This window comes from Myxocyprinus asiaticus, chromosome 4, assembly GCF_019703515.2.
Source record: "Myxocyprinus asiaticus isolate MX2 ecotype Aquarium Trade chromosome 4, UBuf_Myxa_2, whole genome shotgun sequence".
Classification (NCBI taxonomy): Eukaryota; Metazoa; Chordata; class Actinopteri; order Cypriniformes; family Catostomidae; genus Myxocyprinus; species Myxocyprinus asiaticus.
This window is the reverse complement of record NC_059347.1, coordinates 40,887,228-40,905,615: the sequence shown is the minus strand read 5'-3', so window position 1 is coordinate 40,905,615 and position 18,388 is coordinate 40,887,228. Positions and strand designations below refer to the sequence as shown.

Genomic DNA, 18,388 nt, shown 5'->3' with positions numbered 1-18,388 from the left:
AATGCTCCCTTGTGAAACTCCTAGCTCTTGTACATGTGGGTTTGATAGTGTAGTTCCTACTTGAACACGAAAACATCTGTTTGTCAAGAAGTTGGAGATAAAGATGGGTCGGTTGCCTCTGAGCCCAAGTTCGTACAGGTCTTTGAGTATTCCATATCTCCAGGTGGTATCACAGGTCTTCTCATGGTCAAAGAAGACAGCTACAGCATGTTCTTTTTAATAAGTCTGTCCCGGACAAATGATTCAAGTCTGATAAGGTGGTCCAAGGTGCTTTTGCCTCTTCTAAACCCACACTGGTAATCACTAATCTTATGCTCCGATTCCAGAATCCATATCAGACGGTTGTTGATCATTCTCTCAATGGTTTTGCAGAGACAGCTAGTCAGAGCTATTGGACGATAGTTGTTTATGTCAGAATGATCCTTACCTGGTTTGGGGATGGGAATAATTATTGCTTCTTGCCACGAAGGTGGTATATTCCCTGTTTTCCAAACATTATTAAAGATCTCCAGGAGGAGTAGTAGTGTTGTATGGGGTAAGTGCTTCAGAAATTCTTAACAGATTCTGTCTGGTCCAACTGCGGTATTTTGGGAACGTTTGATAGCCCTTGTAAGTTCCACTATAGTGAAGGGTTGATTATATGGCTCAGTGTTATTTGAGTGGAAATTCAGAAGTTTCTGTTCCTGTTGTACACGTATCTTATTGAATTCTGTTCGGCAGTTGTCTAATGAAGAGTTGTTTTCAAAAGATTTTGCTAGTATATTGGTTATTTCTTGAATTGTAGTTACGAGAGTGCCTTGATGCTTGATGTGTCGAATTTGAGATTCTTCATCTTTGTTTTTCATCTTTTGAATCAGGTTCCAGATTTTTGGTGATGGTGTATTTGCTGTTAGGTTAGATACATATTTTCTCCAACTCTGTCTTTTTGCATCATTAATAATCCTTCGTGCTTGTGCTTGGCATATCTTAAATCTTACTAGATTTTCTTCTGTTGGGTGTCTGTTGAAGATTCTTTCTGCTTTTTTCCGAGCTTTTATAGCTTTTTTGCAGTTGTCTTCGAACCATGGGTTATGCCTGGGACTTGGTTTTGGTGATGTCTTAGGGACAGTATAATCTGCTATTTCGATCAGCTTGTCTGTGAAACTTGAAACTGGGTCTTGGCTGTCTTGGGTTGCTGAATTAAGTTTATCATAACATTGGGTCTGGAACAGGTACTAGTTGACTTTCTTGAGATGCCATTTTGGAATATTATGTTGGATAATTGGTCTTGTAGATTTAACTATTACAGGAAAATGATCACTTCCACATAGATCGTCCCAGGTGCACAATGAGAAATCAAGCAAGAGATCAGGTTTGCATATTGTTAAATCAATTTTTGAATATGTTCCATGTCTTGGGTGCAGGTAAGTGTCTGAGCCGTCACTGAGGATATACAGTTCATTGTTACTGATGAAGTCTTCAAGTATTTTTCCGTTCCTATTTGTGCGATTTCCTCCCCATAATGGGCTGTGACCGTTGAAGTCACCTGCAAGTATGTAGGGGGTTGGGAGTTGATCAGCAAGATTGTTTAGATCTTGAAGTTTAACAGGTGTATCTGGAGGCAAGTAAATGGAACACAATGTGATGGCCCTTGTAGATTAATATCTATTGTGACTTGACTGTGAATTACATTGCAATGAACTAAGATGCTTACTCCTCCTGAAGGACATTGTATGTTTGGTCCATTTGCATTAAAACTTACAAACCTTTTTAGGGATATTTGACTATTTGGTGATAAGTGTTTCTTGGAGACAAAATGCAAGAAGGTTAAATAACATGGCTAGTCGTTGAAGTTCTGCAAAGTTTGCTTTGACACCTTGACAATTCCATTGAATATTAGTGTAACTTGTCAAGTTGGTAGCACTAGAACTTGGACTCTACTCATACTCTTAGGAGATTGACTCCGACTGCGGGGTTCTAAGATCTCCACCATAGCAATATCTTTTATATATTGGCCTGTTCTCCTGACTAGCCTTTTGTTGCTGTGCTTTTGTGATTTGTTGTGGCTTCTTTCCTTTTGATATTAGGGAATGTTCCATTGTCAGATTTGGTTCTTCACTAGCTCCAGTTTGTGCTTGACTAGTAGAGGTTTAAGTGCTTTTGTGCTTTTTTTTTTTTTTTTTGACGAAGGTAGGGTTTTGTTACTGATTAACTGTGGTTTGTCTTTTGTTAGCCAGGTCACATCTGTCTGGCACTCAACTGTGTGTTTGGTTGGTAACGTTACAGATGCAAAGGATTTCTCAAACTTAAAATCTGGGAGCTCTTCCACCTCTTTGTGTGCTTCTACATGGTTCACTTTTTTTTTTTTTTTTACATTTTACTCTTTGAATTTCGTTTTCTTTAATCTATATAGGACAGTGTTTTGATGAGGCCATGTGATCCCCTAAGCAATTTCGGCATTTTGATGGTTTTAAACAGGTTTCTTCATGCCTGTCCTCTCCGCAATTGTAACAGGATTGTTCTTGCATCCAGCGGAGCTATGGCCAAACCTCTGACAACTGAAGCATTTTAGGAGGTTAGGGATGTATATGTCAACAGGGACCCTCAAGTACCCTAAACAGATCCATTCAGGTAATTGAGGTTTGTTGAATGTCATAATATACAGTACGTTCCAGTCTTTATCATTTCATCTCCTTTTTATATTGTAATTTTCTTTACACTTGTAACACCTTGTTGTGCTAGTTCTGAGGCTATTTCAGTCTCATCCATGTCTTGTAGTTCTCTAGTTCTTATTATGCCTTTGCTAGAGTTTAAGAATGGGTGTAAAGATGCCTTCATAGGAACACCAGCCAAAGTATTTGCATGCATTAGATTATCTACATGAACTTTCTATGAACATTGAACCAGAATCTGGTCTGCAATCCCTGCAATTCGTTTTTGAAAAGGGGAGAGATTTGTAAGTGCCATGTCAGGTAATTGAGATTCTAAAATTATAAATCTCTCCCAGTTTTCATTTTTTGGAACAAGTACACATCCAGCATCCAAGTCATCATCTGAATTCTTTTCTAGTATCCATCTTTTAGGAGTTTGTTTGTTTGCCATATTTATTATGTTTTATTTCATCATTCTTGCTCCCCACCCGCCTCGGAGCCCAACAAGAGGATGCACAGAGCCGTGGAACTCCAGCAGATATGCACCAAGGATACAAGAAAGATATACTATTGCAATAAGAGCTAAAAGCAATTGTTTGATTGACCCTATGCCACCGCCTTCAGGGAAAAATGTCATTGTGGCTGATTTAAATGCCAGTAATTGCCCAGGGCACGTCATGACTAGCCGCTTGATTGGATCTGGCCTCTCCAACCCCCTGTCTATATGAAATTAAAGCCAAAGCATTTTGTTGGATCTGGGGGAGTCGCAACTGCCCACATTCCTCAAATGCCAGGATCTCTTCTTCCACAGACACGGGTTGCAACTTACAGCCAACAAGTTGGACCCATTCTTCACCTTTTACGAACAGCAAGGGGGTGCTAAGGACCTTTTCTACCCCAGGTCCCCACGGGGGAGTTGTCAAGGCCTTAGATGGCAAAGTATCCATGGTGCTTCTGACACTCATAGAGTGCAATTCAATCATTGACAACAGAATGGAGATTCCCACTCCTGAAGTGGCTGCTTACTATGCCCATCCCCAAACCATTGCATCCAAGAAACCGCCACTGGACCCAGCGGCTGATATTCTCATTCTCATAGGGAGAGATCTTATCTGTGCACACAAGGTTCACAGTCAGTGCAATGGGCCTCACAATGCTTCATATGCCCAATGCCTCAATCTAGGATGGGTAATTTTAGGAGACGTGTGCCTCAACGGAGCCCATAAACCCATGATGAGCACTTTTAAAACCAGCGTGCTTGAGAAATGTAGGCTCAGCTTCCTCACACCTTGCAAGAGCAGCATCTGTGCTAAAGAGAGTTTCACAAATGAAGACCCCAGACTCTTCATGGGAAGGACAAAACATTCACATGATATTGGAAAGCAAATTTTCAAACAGACTAACAAAAACAATATGCTTGCACTCTCCGGTGAAGATGAGGCTTTCCTGGACATTATGAACAATTAATTCTCCAAAGACGAGGCAAACAGTTGAGTGGCTCCACTCCCATTTTGCTGTCCCAGAAGGCATTTGCCCAACAATAGAGAGAAGACTGTTAGTCACCTTTTATCCCTTCGTCGTTCTCTGAGAAAGAAGACAGACATGAAAGACCACTATGTAGAATTCATGGAGACAATTTTCAAAAAGGGACATGCAGAGATTGTCCCCCTCTTGAGAACAATAAAGAATGTTGGTACCTCACAAGCTCTGGTGTGTATCACCCACAAAAATCATGAAAAATCAGGATAGTATTTGATTCAAATGCACAGAATCACAATACATCCCTCAATCAGGTACTCCTCAAGGGCCCAGACTTGAACAGCAGCTTGATAGGTGTGCTCATCCGCTTCAGATCTGACACTTACACGGTAATGGCAGACATTGAGCAAATGTTTCACAGCTTTGTGGTCAAAGAAGAGCATTGTGACTAGCTGCATTTTTTGTGGTTTCAGGACCACAATCTTGATGGGGACATTGTTGAATATCGTATGAGGGTTCACGTCTTTGGCAATTCTCCCACACATGGTTATAGAAGTAATGCCAGGCTGTTCATCGAGAGACATTTCTATGTGGATGATGGACAGAAATCATTCAGCTCAGAAACTGAGGCCATTTATGTACTGCACAGAGCACAGCAGATGCTAGCACAGTCCAATCTCCGCTTTCACAAAATCTCATCCAACAGTCCTGTCATCACAAGGGCCTTTCCAAATGTGGATCTCACAACCAAATTGCAGGGCCTTGACCTTAGACAAAGCTTACCACCAATTCAGCTTAGGATTGGACTGGGACCTGTCAACATGTTTGTGTTTCAAGTATCCATCAGCAAGAAGTCTTACACTAACTGTTGGTGGACTGCTGTCAACCATCAAAAAGGTATACGATCCTCTTGGATTCATAGTATCTATAAGCATTGAGGGTCGCCCATTCTGAGAGATATCTCTGGAGGTGCAGATGACTGGGATGCCGCCCTGCCTAAGGAGAAACAAGAGCAATGGCAGAAGTGGAAAGATTACCTCTGACATCTGAAAGAATTGCAAATCCCAAGGATGTATACCTCTGCTTCCTTGTCTGCCACACATAAGAAAGAAATCATTGTTTTTTGTGACGTTACCACCAAGGCTGTAGGTGCAGTAGCTTACCTGAAAGTTACTAATGCAGATGGTCACAGTGAGGCCGGTTTCCTCTTCGGCAGGGCAAGGCTTGCTCCCAAACCAGACATTACTATCCCTCGGCTTGAGCTGTGTGCGGCTGTACTAGCAGTGGATGTAGCTGTGTTACTTCAAGAACAGATGGACACAATGCTGGATGATGTGAAATTCTACACTGACTCTAAGGTGGGGTTAGGATATATCTTCAACAAGACAAGACGCTTCTACGTCTATGTTCATAACCAGGTACAACGCGTCAGACACTCCACACAATCACATCAGTGGAAATTTGCGGCAACTCATCTCAACCCGGCTGATGCTGCCACTAGAGTGCTGCCCACTGAGCACCTGGTTTTGTCATCATGGCTTACAGGTCCTCCATTCCTTACAGACTTAAGCCAAACGCAGCACAATAATGAAACTTACACCCTTGTCAGCACTGAGACAGATGTAGAGATTTTTTGCCATCAGAGGCCCTGCCAAGCTCCTGAGGGCTATGTGTGGGACCAACTTTGTGAGAGCCTGCAAAGAACTATAAATCGACAAGAAAGGATGTCACAACACAGAGACTGGCACTTACCTTTCAGATAATGAATTTTGCTGGCAGTTCAATCCTCCACACACTTCACATATAGCATGGTCCTGGGAGCATATGATTGAAGTTGCCTGACGTATCCTCAATGCCATGATTCTGCCACATAGCCCTATGAGGCTCACACATGAAGTTTTGGTAATGTTCATGGCTGAAGTGAGTGCAGTTGTGAACGCTTAGCCTTTAACAGCTGTCTCCACTGATCAAGAACAACCTGTGATACTCACCCCAGCCATGCTGCTCACTCAAATGGTTGGAACACCACAGTTCCACCTGGGCAATTTGAAGACCATGACCTCTGCAGAGCACAGTGGTGCCACGTTCAGTATTTAGCCAGTTTTGTTTTCTGGGGGAGATGGAAGAAAGAATATTTGAGTGGACTTCAAGGACGTTGCAAGTGGCGCACAGTTAAACCCAGTCTGCAGAATGTTGAAATTGTTTTGGGGGGGGTGGCACATTGTACTCCTTTTGAGATAAGTTATTCCAATGTTCCACATTGATTTAGTTCTTGTATCTTTTAAGCCCAGAAATAGTTGTGTTCTCATTCTAATGCATGATGCACAATTTTCTGAAGTTTGTGACTGGTGGAATATTCTGCCTGAAGTATTGCTCTACAAAGGTTGACACTTTTCTATCAGGCATTAGAAAAAAACTTGATAAAGGCTAAGCATAATTTTAAAATATTTTATCATCTCTACCTTCCTGGTAATTTATTATACAAATTAACACACTCTCTATTATCAGGATTAATGCTGCTATCTGGCTTGAGCAAGTTAAACTCACATGACACAGTCAGGCAATTGGCCTTTTTCACTGCGAAAAGCCCTTTCAGGTGCGGCCATAATGTTCAGGTGTTGAAAATGTGTTTGAGGTATCCTCCACATCCATAACAGTTGGCACCGGATCTACAGCTGCCATTCAAGTGTGTGATTTGATGGGAGGCACGAGACTCTCCCTAGCCAATCATGTTGATAGATAAAAATAAAATCAGGACAGGGAAGTAGCCAAGACAGACGGTGGGAAAATTGCGCATTAAAAGTACAGTTAAAGCACTTAAAATGTACTCAAGTAAAAGTATAAATATTTGTAACTATTTAAAAAAGTAAAATTCCTGGGAAATCTACTTAATTACAGTAATGTGAGTATTTGTAATTTGTTACTTTACACCCCCGGTGGTAACCTGACAAGTTTAACTCCTCCACATCTGTTATTGTTGTTTGTTGGTTTGGTGTGACATCACTTGATGTCAGGCAGGGAGTGTTCTGGCCCTAGCTATGAAACCATTTATTTTGTCAATACTGACACCTAGTGGCCACTCTAAGAATTCTACCACATTTATCAGTGTAGTAGCCATTTTGTCTGTCAGTCCACAATGTGGAAGAGCACAGATGTGTATTCACGTCTATCCTGCTTGTTTTTGCCCTTGAGAAAGCATAATCTGTAAATTGAAATGCTTTATTCATATGATTATCTGACATTATGTGAATTTTGACAAGTTATGTATTTGTTTTAAGAACTGTTTCCAAGTTACATTTTGAACATCCAATTTGAGAAATATTATCTTGATGCTAGATTATCAAAGTTTAATGTATTTTAACATATTCTAATTTGTGTGAAGGTAATTCAAATACATTTAATTGCATCTTACACTTAGCATCTTACACTGTTCTGAGCTTTGTGTGTTGTGTGCACTAATTCTATAACTCTGTAAGAGACAAGATCTTTACAATATCTTTATTAATTTGTTACAGTTTCACAAAATGGTCTTCAGTAAAGATAATTTGAACTTGAATCTTGCCTATGACCTTTACTGGAGCCTTTTTGCCAATGCACTGTACGAAAACACAGGCTGAGGACAGAAGAGTGCCATTCTCTCCTGGATAAGTGATAGGAACGTGAGGAACATACTATACTGTATATAATATAAGCCCTAAAAGCAGAGTTGTCAGAGTTTGGAGTCCCTCTAAAAGAGCAACAATAAATAGCTTATGCCACACTGATAGCAGAATAAACATGAAGGGCTATTTGGTGAAATAGAGTGAACATTATATTTGATTTCCAGGAAATCATCAATTCAGATCCCAACAGCAGCTAGAGTTCACCACAAAGCATTTATCCAGAGACCTTCCATTAAAACAGCCTGTTTGTGTGTATGAGAGAGAAAGACAAAGAGGCTACCAGAAAGACAGAGCAAAAGAGGTAAAGCATAAGGGAAAAATAAAGATGCTTTTGTGTGTCTGTGTGTGCATTTAAACTCATTTTACAGAGAGTGTTTGTAGCTCTTGGCTCTATCACAAAGGAAAAATCTAATTCAGACCAACACTGCATTGGCAAAATACAGCTTCCTAATCCAATTCAGAAGCATGTCTCTACTGCACTTAACATTGTTTCTACTCTGTATATGCATAGGCTATAGATAAATGGATATCAACCTGTAGGACACATATTATTTTATGGGGCTTTCAATGCTACAGGAAGGCCCATTTTTTCAAAAGTGCCTACCAAATAGCTATATTGTAATATGCATCCCTTGCATAATTTTAAAAGAATGTTATTTGTTTGCATCCAATGTAAGATTTAAATGGTTACTGTAGGCTTTGTATTGGCTTCAAATTGTCTAAATGTACTATATGTTTGCAGCCAACATATGCATCTCTCTCTGCTGAGACGAGAGTAGAATGGCTGAAACATATAACAAAAGCAAAAGTTTATGAAATGATTATGTAAATTATGAAACAATTAATTGATCAAAGAAGCACCTTGTATGAGAGGCAAAATGACAAGCTTTGCAAAAACCATGTTATATTTCCTATTTCATTTTTAAAATACATTCTTATGGTCATCTCAATACTGCCATCTTTAACAAACTCAGGCCAGATCCACACTAATATGCTTTAATTACCATTTTCTAATGTGATAATTTACCAAAGTATGTGGTACTAGAGAGCATTTTTAAATGCCAGTTTTTGGTGGAAGTATAGCCCAGCCTTATCTCATGTAAACAACATGACTGTGGCTAAATTTTTGCAAAATTATATTAAGTGGTTCATGATATGTATAGTGCCAGTTTCTAGATGAAATGTCCACTGTGTGGTGCTAAAAGCGAGTTAAATGTTATCTTCAAAATTTTTAAAGGTGCACTCAGTTTTTTTTTTTGTTTTTTTTTCTCATTAAAAAAGTCTTACTCCTTAAGAAGTTAATAGTATTTTTCAGACATAAAATCATGAGTACCAACATAAGATAGCTGTTGTAAAAACTGTTTTAAACTACATGGAGAGGGTTCCCTCTTGGAGGCTGCCATGTTTGAATCACATGACCAGCTTAATACTACTCGCTTAATCTCAGTAACTGTCCTGTTATTGGACACTTTAACTCATGGATTAAATTAATCATGACTGACTATGAATACTGAATTTCTACAGTGGCAAAAACTATTCCGTTTGAATGATGCTGCATCTACACAGCATGTGTGATGTGTATCGAGAGGGCTGAGCAGAGAAAAGAAAGTCATACACATCTGGGATGGCATGAGGGTGAGTAAATGATGAGAGAATTTAAATTTTTGAGAAAACTATCCCGTTAAGGGCCATTCACACCGAACAATTATTTGCATCCAACTGCACTGTTTTTCAATTGTTTTTCTACATTATGTAAATGTGCAGTAGACAGATATCTTAGAGCACTGAGCCATGTTCCGCTGTTTTTTCAGCATCTCGCAAAGGAATGGCACATTTTTTGGATGCCGTGACAAGTTAAAAATAAAAATAAAAAACATCTTGAGACACCTGTGTTCTGTTCCAATCATTGCGGTGTGGGTAGCGTTTTCAAAGCAAGAATGCATTCGGTCTGAACGGCCTTTTAGTGTGGACACGGCCTCAGTACTGCCATCTTTAGTAACTTAAGGACACCACTTGAGGTCATGTTTAAGAAGTTATAAGTACTTCACATGTTAGGAATCTTGACAAGTTGATTATGGGGAATTGGCATATTGGTAGTTGAAATCCTTCTGGAAATTTGTCATGTCATGCAGTGTGAGTGTGACAAGTTATACTGCATCTGCATCTATTTTAAACAGCATATTGCTAAAATTGTATCACTATTATGCATCCAGCATTTATGAACTCATATTAACTGAGAGACTAAATGGAATATTCTTATTATCAGTAATTTTTTGATGACCATTTCAAATGAATTAGTGATGGTAAACAGGTAATATAAAAAAAGGAATAAAGTAAATAAAAAGTAAAAAAGGTAATTGAAAAGTGAAAAATGATGACCACTACATTTACCCTTATACATTCAATTTAAACTAAAATTTTGATTTTGATCAAAAAGGTGAATGGTCAGGCATCAACTACCTATATGTAAAAAGTAGAGTTCTTATTTTGATTTGATGCAGATGAGATTCGTTTGATCACAGTGGATCCAGACTCACCCCGATAGCACCCCCAGAACCAGATTAAGCATGAAGAAAGAGCCTATGATGATGAGTGGGATGAAGTAGAGCCAGTTCCAGGTGTTCCCTGATGCATCGTTGGCCTGCAAAGAGAGAAAAAGAAATGAAGGAAGAAACAGAGGAGCAGGGGAGAGACATGCAAAGAGAGAAAAAGAAATGAAGGAAGAAACGGAGGAGCAGGGGAGAGACAGAGAATTAAACTTTAATATGAAAACATATGAGAGATCAAATCTCAATGGCTGTTCATGGTCTTCCAATACACCTATCCTTTACACCAGTTCCACTAAGTTCACGATCTCACATCCATATCAATGCAGCTATACTCCTCCTCATTGCCCACCTAATTGCTTTTCTTGGAGAACCCATGGCCTTTTTAGATTAAAAAGGATGTGAAATGTAATCTACTGGCCAACACTTTGTGAAGAACCTCCTTCTACACAAGCGAGTGACATTGACAGATTATGTGATTCATGAGCATGTACAATACTGGGCCATTCACTAAGCATTTAAGAGGCATGGAAAGCCCTGCTGAATGGACAAGCTTATTCACCAGCATGAATTTCCAGCATTAATCTGTCTAATTTCTAGGTTAGCCTAGCCATGTTGTTCACCAGCAAAAACAATTAGTCTTTTTAATGAAGCTGGTTGACCAAGGGAGGTTTGTTGGTTAAGCAAGTTCATAAGTCAGGTAGGAAGACCAGTATCCAAACCTCAACATAAACAGGTGTCCAGCAATGCTGGTATTTTCAACAGAGAGCATGAAGGAGAGATTTCTTCAAGGGGCATTTTTTATTATTATTATTTTGCAAATTGCTCTCCCATATTGTCTGTAATTGTGAAGGGATTTGAGAGAATGCTGATTCAGCAGGCGAACAGAGATCAGCACTACATTCTCCCCAACATCCCTCTTTTCTTGAACCCCATCTACCTCCTCTTTCTCACATACACAACTGTTTCTATGGCAACAGGCTAGTCTGCCTACCTCTGTTCCTTTGTCTCTCCTCCAGTAGCTTTAAAATTGCATTTTTGGCAAGAGCAGTAAAGCAATCAGGGTCAGATTCCACTGCTGCATCTTTCCTCCACTCTTTTAAGTGTTAAGTTTATTATACAGCTATAGGACATTTGTCTGAATAAAGATTTCCTTAATTATAATTGATTTTTACAGATAAAGTCTATTTCAGTTCCTGTTTCTTGCATCTGAATGAAAGATGACAGGTCAATAGTATATCTTTAATAAAAATAAAAAATAAATATTTTTTATTTTTATCAAATTGACCTTGAACTGAGCCTGTGAAGGGTATGTTGGCAAATCTTGCCAAATGTCATCTACGTGCTTTGAAAGGAATGTTAGTGATTCATTTAACATAAATGATGCAGCTCTTTCTTTAAATACTGGATGAACTCTATTTGACATCAGACAAAAAGGAAATTACACAGAACAGTTTCAACTCATTCTCACGGTGCCTGAAACAATGGTGAATCACCCAAACTTCATCTAAAGCATGTAACATCTGACATAACAAATGAACATAAGCCTAATATTACTTGCATATGGGACACCGACTATGTGGAGGCCACCTCGCTGTCAATTATATTGTGATTAAATATGCCAATTTGGAGCAAATTTACTTTGCATAGAAGCTGCATTGAAGTGGCAAATGTACCACGTTTACACAGACTTCTTTAGGTTGCCCAAAGTCAGCATACTGTAAATGTATTTACACAGGAATCACAGTGGAGGAAAACCATTTATCATGCACTTGAATGTTGATTATTAATTTGCATACTCCAGCACTAACCCACTGTAGACTTGTCACAGCAGAGGCATGGGGGCTACTCAGACAATGCTTGAATCATTTTCCAATGTGATTGCCAGAGTGGTTAAGCAATATCAGAATGTGTTAACTGGTAGCCATAATGTATGATATTGTTTCCATGGCCCGGCCCCCATCCTATAGATCAGAGGTCTGTGTTCCCCTGGGAGCTGAATACAGACTTCACCAGATTACCAAAGTAATGCAAGAGCATCTGCTAACAATACATCAGACTGTCAGGAATATGGCAGTTCAGCATTTTAACCTAATTATCCAGTATTAAACCTCACCATACCCCCATTTTATGAGGTGCGAATACACATGTTCTTCAAATTCTCCCAGTACACAAATCCTTTTAAGTTTAATAAGGATGCCTATTTGACAAAATAAAACACAAATATGGCAATTGCTTTCTATATTACAATACAGTTTACACACACTGCCTTTGAATACAGGTTTTTGATACAGTATGTGTAGTAACTAGGATGGTTCAGCTTCCCTCTCCCTTGCACACACCTCAAGTCCTACATTCGGAAAAATCAACAATCTATAGTATGAAATAATTTCAGAGACAGCAAATGAACACAGAGGCTGTTATCAAACATCATTCAAAGTCTTCTGCTCATCTCATCAATGACAATAAGAGATTTTATTAATTTACTGATTGGCATTAGCTGACTCTGAAGGGACATAATCGTCCAGCAAAATGTTTCTCTTAGCTGAGAACTCTGGGCTTGTTTTATTATCAATATTTAAGTGACATTATTGGTTCCATTATTGCCTATTCCTTCCCATTAACACTGATTAGTGAGACAGAGCCTGTATTGGGTAACTAATGGAATGACTAGGTGACTGACTAGATTTGAATGAGATAACGACTTCAATATTAAGACAAAAGGATATGGTTGAAACCACACTGTAGTGGCTAGAGCACATGCTCATTTTGAATTATGGTGTGGTCACAAATCCAGCCTGCATCATTACCCAAATCTCCAAGTACTTTTCTGACATGTTCTATTTTGTTATTCCATAAAAAGACAAAAGAAAATGACGTCTGTTTCATGTTGAGATTTAGCCTTAATGATAACATCTACAGATAATTCAGAACATGTGCCACTTCAGTTTTGTTCCCCTATAAGTATCCTGAGAAAGTACCTTTATATTGTAAATGGAAATATCTCATTGCCATTTAGTAGAGGTTTCTAAAATGCCACAAAAGTGTAAGAACATTACATGTCTGCTGCACATCCACAGATAATTTGAGAGCACAGAGGACGAGAAAGAACGGATACTAGATTCCAATTTTCCACTGACGTGAAGTTCTATTGTCCAAGATAATCAGATTACCTCTATAAGAGCCAAGGTCTGGATGGTATGATTTAGGAACATTCATCCCTCATTAGACCTCATCAAGGACCCCAGAGGACTGGAAGACCAATGTGCAGGAGAACACTTAAGGAGGATGCCATCTTATAGGAGGAAAGAGTTGGATATATGTGCTGTTGCTCAAATGAGCAGCCATCCAGCAGAAATCATTCCAGACATAACTGCAACAATGATGTAAGCAAATATTCAAGACTGAGGGGACCAAAGGTAATTTTACGAATCGGTCATTGAGAAACTCATATTGATCAAATTCAAAACATTGGGGAGGGTACACCCCCCCCCCAAAGTCTTCGGTGGTTACAACCATTAAAGGAATAATTCACCCAAAAATGAAAATTCTGTCATAATTTATTCACCCTCGTGTCATTCCACACCTGTATGACTTTCTCTTTTATGCAGAACACAAAAGGAAATGTTTTAATAAATATTGTGATCCATCTGGTCAATACAAGGCCAGTGGAAAGTGCCTCATTTTAAAGCTTTAAAAAATACCCAAAAGTATCATAAAAGGTATGATTTCAAGGTATATCATACGTTTTGGTGCTAACTTTAGCCATCTTTACACTGCAAAGGTGCAACAGAAGCTGCATCTGAAAGGTGTATTTACAGGGTTACAATTTCCGATGTTTTTCAGTCTGTTGATGAAATTCAATATGTATGTTTGTGCTATTTGCTCAGAAATTACATAAAAGTCCATTTTAAATTCACCCTATTCATCCTAACAGCAACTGTAGCCAAGTACATTCAAAATCCAATAAAAATATACTTAAGGATAATAAACGCATATTTTCCACAGTTTTTCCACTAACTGAACGCAAGGAACAATTTTATTGAATATATACTATAAAAAATATAATTTATATGCACAAATACAGCAATAAAAAAACAATATTTACCTACATATTTCTTTAAAAAACATTTTTAATTTAATTTAATTTTTTTGTGAATTTATAGGGTGTGCAATAAACTACAACTTATACTCACTTATATTTGGGAACCCAGTTGTTATTGTTATTTTAATTATCCAACAATTATTTATTGTTGCCCAGTTCAGTTTATTATTATAATTATTCTATAATTAATATAATACTTAATTATTATAAGGCTACTATTTTTATTATTATTATTATTATTATTATTGATAATTCTGTATACAACAGTAATATATTTCTGTTGTACTTTGCCTTACCTGGAGCTTTTATTTTGACTGTTGATAGTGCACTGCAGTGGAATATATTTTGTTCATCATGTTCCTCATTACAAAATCTGATGTAACGCTGTCACCGCCTTTATTTCTGTGATACTTTGTCATGTTTTTACATTTGTATAATAACTTCAAGTGGCTTCAAATATTTGGAACTGTGCGGATGGGTGAACCTGCAGCACTTTGCCTTCATAATGCACATGAACTGCTCCGAGATGGCAGAAAACAGCATCCATGCATGAACACAGAACAACACGTCACCCGTCACCCCTTAAGCATTTTGCACAGCTTTCCGACCGGGGTCACCTGATGTCTGGGGCCCCATGCAATTGCATGTTTGCATGGTGGAAAACACAGCTACTGTGTATTTAAACAAACTATTTAATGCTGCTCAAAGCAGACATGCAGTGGTGGCCAAAAATATTGGCACCCTTGGTAAATATGAGCAAAGAAGTCTGTGAAAAAAAAAATCTGCATAATTTATCCTTTTGATCTTTCATTTAAAAAAATCACAAAAATCTAACCTTTAACTGAAGTAAAACAATTGAAACGGGGGAAATATCTCATTATTAAATAAATATTTTTCTCCAAAACACATTGGCCATAATTATTAGCACCCTTTTATTCAATACTTTTCGCAACCTCCCTTTGCCAAGATAACAGCTCAGAGTCTTCTCTTATAATGCCTAATGAGGTTGGAGGACACATAACAAGGGATCTGAGACAATTCGTCCATACAGAATCTCCACAGATCCTTCAAATTCAGAGTTCTATGTTGGTGGACTCTCCTCTTCAGTTCACCCCACAAATTTTCTATGGGGTTCAGGTCAGGGGACTTGGATGGCCATGGCAGAACCTTGATTTTGAAGGAGTGGTGGTGGCATAGTGGACTAAAGCACAGAACTGGTAAGCAAAAGGTTGTTGGTTCAATCCCCACAGCCACCACCATTATGTCCTTGAGCAAGGCACTTAACTCCAGGTTGCTCCAGGGGGATTATCCCTGTAATAAGGGCACTGTAAGTCACTTTGGATAAAAGCATCTGCCAAATGCATAAATGTAAATCATTGTCCTGCTGGAAGATCCAACCAGGGCCCATTGTAAGCTTTCTGGCAGAGGCAGTCAGGTTTAAAATTTTTATCTGTTGGTATTTGATAAAGTCTGTGATGCCATGTATCCGTACAAGACGTCCAGGACCTCTGGCAGAAAAACAGCCCTACAACATTCAAGATCCAGCAACATATTTAACCGTGGGCATTGGGGACTACTTCATCTCTGTGTATGCCAAACCCATCTCTGATGTTTGCTGCCAAACAGCTCTTCTTTTGTTTCATCTGACCACAGAACCCGGTCGCATTTGAAGTTCCAGTAGTGTCTGGCAAACTGAATACGCTTGAGTTTGTTGTTTGATGTGAGCAGAGGCTTTTTTTCTTGAAACTCTTCCAAACAACTTGTGGTGTTGTAGGTGATGTCTGATATTTTGGGGGGACTTTCTGACCTCAAGACCCAACTAATTTCTGCAATTCTCCAGCTGTGATCCTTGGAGATTTTTTGGCCACTTGAAACATCCTCATCACCGTGCGTGACAATATAGACACACGTCCTTTTCCAGGCCAATTCTTGACATCTCCAGTTGATTGGAACTTGTTAATTATTGCCCTGATGTTGGAAATAGGCATTTTCAATGCTTTGGCTATTTTCTTCTAGCCACTTCCCATTTTGTGAACCTCAACAACCTTTTGCCGCACATCAGAACTATATTCTTTAGTCTAACCCACTGAGATTGATGATTAAGGGAATTTGGCCTGTGTGTTACCTCATATTTATACCCCTGTGAAACAGGAAGTCATGGCTGAACAATTTCATGTCCCTAGTCACCCAGGTGCACTAAAAAATGTAAAATATGAATGGGAATATACTTTAGATATATTTTACTCATAAGAATTTCTAGGGGTGCCAATAATTGTGGCCGTGTTTTGGAGAAAAATATTTATTTAATAATGAAATATTTCCCCTCTTTCAATTGTTTCACTTCAATTAAAGGTTAGAATCTTGTGAATTTTTTGAATGAAAGATCAAAAGGATAAACAATGCAGATTTTCTTTCACAGCCTTCTTTGCTCATATTTACCGAGGGTGCCAATATTTTTGGCCACCACTGTAAATGCAATTACACAGAAGTTACAATTGCATCAATAATGTTATGAGATTTATGTTTTATATAGAAATTTATGAATAAAGAAATATGAATTGAATGAAAATATGAAGTTATATTTTTAAATATAAAACTAAATTATGAAATATATGATAATGACAACAACAAAATGTAAGGCAGCTTTGATGCTGCATTTCGTTTACACAGAAAAAAAGCAGCATCAAAACTGCCTTTGATGCTAGGGGATGAGATGGGTCAGAGCAGGCTTAATTTAGTCTGGCTTTTATGCACCATTGCGTCTTTACACAGAATTGTGAGCAGACACAGAGCCGGCTTAACTTGACTGTGTAAAAATGCTTAAGTTAACTTTCTTTAGCACTAAAAAACAATGCAAGTTCTCTTTTACAATGCCATGAAAATGCAACAGATGTCAAGAATTTTACTGAAATATTATTTACATTTCAGGTTGTTTCTCATCTCGCACAAGCCACATGGACTACTTTTATGAAACTGTTAGGTCCTTTTTAAGCTGTAAATTGAGGCACTTTCCACTATATTGAAAAGACTGTCCGTGATTTTCGTTAAAACATCTTTTGAGTACTGCATAAAGAAAAAGTCATATAGGTTTTGTACGACAAGAGGGTGAATAAATTACAAAACAATTGTCATCACACTGTACAACAATCTAGATTCTGTCAGATAACATTACTATAAAAAAAGTCTGTTTTCCAAAATTTCTAACTTCCAAAATTGTGGTTTATAAAATAAGACAAAACCTGATAAGTGCTCAGGAAATCCACAAAGCTCTAAAGAAGCTCTTAGGAGGTGCATAATTGCAGCATGTTGTAAAACCATCTTACATTATGCAAGGCTCAGAGGAGTCCAGAATAAAATCTGATATTGCCTCAATTTATTGATTAAAACTACCGCATTTTCACGCCCAGCCATATATGGGTTACTAAGAGATTGAGTACAGTACAAATGAAGATGTTTTATTTTATAGGGTGGCTGGTCTTCTAGTAAGCCAAATGACCAGACAGAACTTGGCTCCCTTCTGTGGATCCAAATGCAATCCATCTTTGCTCCCTGTGGGGCTATTTTTCAACATTTAACAGCAAATTGATCAATACAGCTACTGTGTTGTATGCCAGGGAGCATGGGCACAGTATACCACAAAGATCACCCTGCCTGCCAGCGCAGTGTTCAGACATTCTGGTAGACTGCACTGTATGTACTGGTACAATGATATTCATAAATATGTCTGAGACAAAGATTAATACAATCTCAGACAAAGTCAATGAGTGCTGGATCAAGCTGGAAAAAGCAAACTGGAATCAAACCAAGAACTCAAGGTTAGGCTGATTTGCATGGTCCAGTTAGCCCCTGCTGGTAAGTGCCGTAAATACACCATTCTGTGGCCAAATAACATTTTTCTCCATTGGTGGCTAGTGATGGTCTATTATACAGTATTTCCCTGTTTGCCGCCTTTGAAATCACAGCTTG

The 18,388-nt window shown here is 38.5% G+C and overlaps 1 pseudogene; it reads right to left on the bottom strand.

The window, feature by feature from the left end:
- LOC127439939 (probable voltage-dependent N-type calcium channel subunit alpha-1B) overlaps positions 1 to 18,388 on the bottom strand; it is a 194,125-nt pseudogene that overhangs the window by 104,111 nt on the left and 71,626 nt on the right.